We start from the raw sequence: 2,945 nt of genomic DNA, 5'->3' as shown, positions 1-2,945 counted from the left end.
CTACCTCCGTTTAAGGAGGAGGGCGTGAATCATCCCCATCATCGTGGCCTGACGCATGCTCGGGGGGGGGGGGGCTTAGCCCCACGCACGCCACCCACAATCTCTCCCACGACGCCATGTTTGACGCGTGCCGTTCTGGGCAGGCGCGGTGGGAGCAGAGTTAGATTCGGCGTGACGTAGGCCGCGCGTGCTTGTGCACTGTTTTGGGCCTGGCCCAACAGCGCTCGGCACCGTGTATGGCCCAGGCCCGGGGGCTCCTGTCGGTGTACTAGAGTAGGGGTACCCTATTACCCCGAACTCGTGCACGGGCAGTTGCAGCGCCCCGCGGCAAGGCTTGCCGGGTTACCGGCAGGACCCTCCGTGGTTCCCTTGAAGACCATTCAAGAGGAAAGTATTCAAATCAGATCCCCGGCAAGAGGAACTTGCCGGGAAGGCCAACCAAGGCCCCGGCAAGAGGAGCTTGTCGGGAAGAGACAAGACCCCGGCAAGAGGAGCTCGCCGGGAAGGCCACTCAAGACATACCAAGAAAGCTTGCCGCGACGCGCCCTGCATCCCGGCAAGAACCAGCGAGCGACAAGCTTCTAGACGCGACAAGACGACGGCCGCGGCAAGGAGCTTGCCGCGGGAAACCCCCACTCCGTGCCCGCGCTCCAGCTCACCTGCTAACATGTCGCTCTGGGACTCTCCCAGAGCGCACGTGGCGGGAGGCCGTGCAGCTAGGGATACGTGGTGGCAAGCGGAGATGAAGAGAAGCCCATCGTGGCAAACGGTGGCACTCCTAACGGTCACCTTTTGCACTGTTTAGGAGACTCAGATAGGCATTTAATGCCCTTGTCCCCTGCCGTCAGAGTTAGGTAGGGTGCACTGTATCCACAGTAGCGGTAGCTGCACCTACCGCATCCTTTTCCATTTTTACCCTTCTTGTCTACGTTGCCCCCTGTCGGTGACCCCTTGAGTACAAAAGGAGGCCCAAGCGCAACGTAGAAGAGGTTCCGCGGGTCGGAGAGTTCAGAGGCTCGGCCAGCTCGGCTCGTTGAACACCAGAAACACTCTTACGCTCAGTCTGGCAGCGTCCATCGCTCCTGAGCAAGAATCCAATATACACAAACAAGCAGCAGTAGGGTTTTACGCATCCGTGCGGCCCGAAGCTGGGTAAAAATCTCCCCGCGTGCACTGCCTCGATCCGCTCTTTGTGCGCTCTCCGCCCCCACCGAACCGAAAAGGGGCCCTGTCCCCATAGGTGTTGGCGGGAATCAGCATCGCCCCCGACATCTCTGCCTGTCCCCATAGGTGTTGGCGGGAATCAGCATCGCCCCCGACATCTCTGGCGCGCCAGGTAGGGGGCGTCGAGATCGTGCGAACCCGATCCGGCGTGCACGCAAGCTAGATCTTCATCGTCTTCATCGACATGCCACCGAAGAAGAAGAATTCGGAGGCAGCTGTTCCGTCCACGTCGCTTCCACCGCCTCCGGAGAAAACGGATGGTGGAGTGGACGCCGGCGGAGGAATGGGCGTCGACGAGGGTGCCCACAGCGCTGCCAAGTCCAAGGACAAGGCGGCACAGACCTCGGTGTCCATGCGCGCTCCGCGTCTCTCTCAAGAGGCGCGAGACCAGCAGCGTCATAGCGTTCGAAGCGCCATACGTCCGCTGACCCAAGATCAAGCTGGTGGTTCGCGCGGCGCTCAAGACCAGCATGCACGCCAGCATGCTGGCCCCAGCGAGGTACGGTCGCCGGGATGGGACGCTGCTCCTTCTAACTTGGTTAGGAGTCCGCGCACGCCCCTCTCCTCGCACCGTTCACCTCTGCCGCCCACCACCCCAGCAGAAGCCTTGGCGCGGGCCCAGCTGCTCCTGGACTATCCTCCGACGGCGGACAAGACCGACGAATGGAGGGCCACTATCCAGAGCCTCATTGGCTTCGCTAACAGCGACACTGCGCGGCAACCAAGCGCCTCGCTGCCGCGGCAGGACAACCAGACGCGAGCCGATGGCAACAAGACTGAGGGAGGTGCGACTTCCATGCACTCTCCACTACGAAGGCCAAAATCACCGACTCACCGGGTCCACCCCAACAGCGGCTCCACCGCATCGTCGGACCCACGAGCTCGTCGCGACCAGCGTCAAGTTCTCCATGAACGGCAAAAAGAAGACGCTCGAACCCGCATCGAGCGCCGAAGAGAAGCGCGGCGTCAATCCGACAAGCGCGCTGGGCTCTCTGCTGACATGCATGCGCCAGGGGAACCAGGCGATCTACCATACGCGGTAGGTTGTCCTGCGCTCACCCGTGAGCTGCGGCAAGTCTAGTGGCCCAGCACAAAAAATTTCAAGCCGGACATGCCGGAGAAGTACGACGGCAAGACGCATCCGTCAGAGTTCCTCAGCATCTACACCATTGCAGTGCAAGCTGCCGGGGGACGAGATGACAAGATCCTTGCCAACTACTTCCCGCTGGTGCTCAAGCCCAATGTCAGATCCTGGCTCATGCACTTGCCGGACAACTCCATATCTTCCTGGGCTGATCTGTGCCATCAGTTTGTCGGCGCCTTTACAGGCGGCCACAAGCCACATGGCCAAGAGAGCAATCTTCATCTGCTCACCCAGAAGGAAGGAGAGCCACTGCGCAAGTACATCCAAAGATTCAGCCGTGTACAACACAACATCCCAGACGTCCACCCCGCCGCGATCATTAGCGCGTTCCATCAGAAGGTGCGAAATCGAAGGATGGGGGAGGAGATGGCGATGTGTAAGATCAGAGACGTCAGCGAGCTTTATGCCCTGGCTGACAAGTGTGCACACGCTGAAGAGGGGAGGAGGCTCCCCGGAGAGAGCACAGGAGCAGGAGGATCTGACAGTGAGGATGCCGCCCCGGCGAGGAAAGGCCGGCGGTGGAACTACAGAAGGAATAAGGGTAAGGAAGTGCTAGCTGTCGAGCAGACCGGCAACG

This window comes from Triticum dicoccoides, chromosome 2A (assembly GCF_002162155.2).
Source record: "Triticum dicoccoides isolate Atlit2015 ecotype Zavitan chromosome 2A, WEW_v2.0, whole genome shotgun sequence".
Classification (NCBI taxonomy): domain Eukaryota; kingdom Viridiplantae; phylum Streptophyta; class Magnoliopsida; order Poales; family Poaceae; genus Triticum; species Triticum dicoccoides.
The sequence above is the reverse complement of the archived record's forward strand: the minus strand, read 5'-3'. Positions refer to the sequence as shown.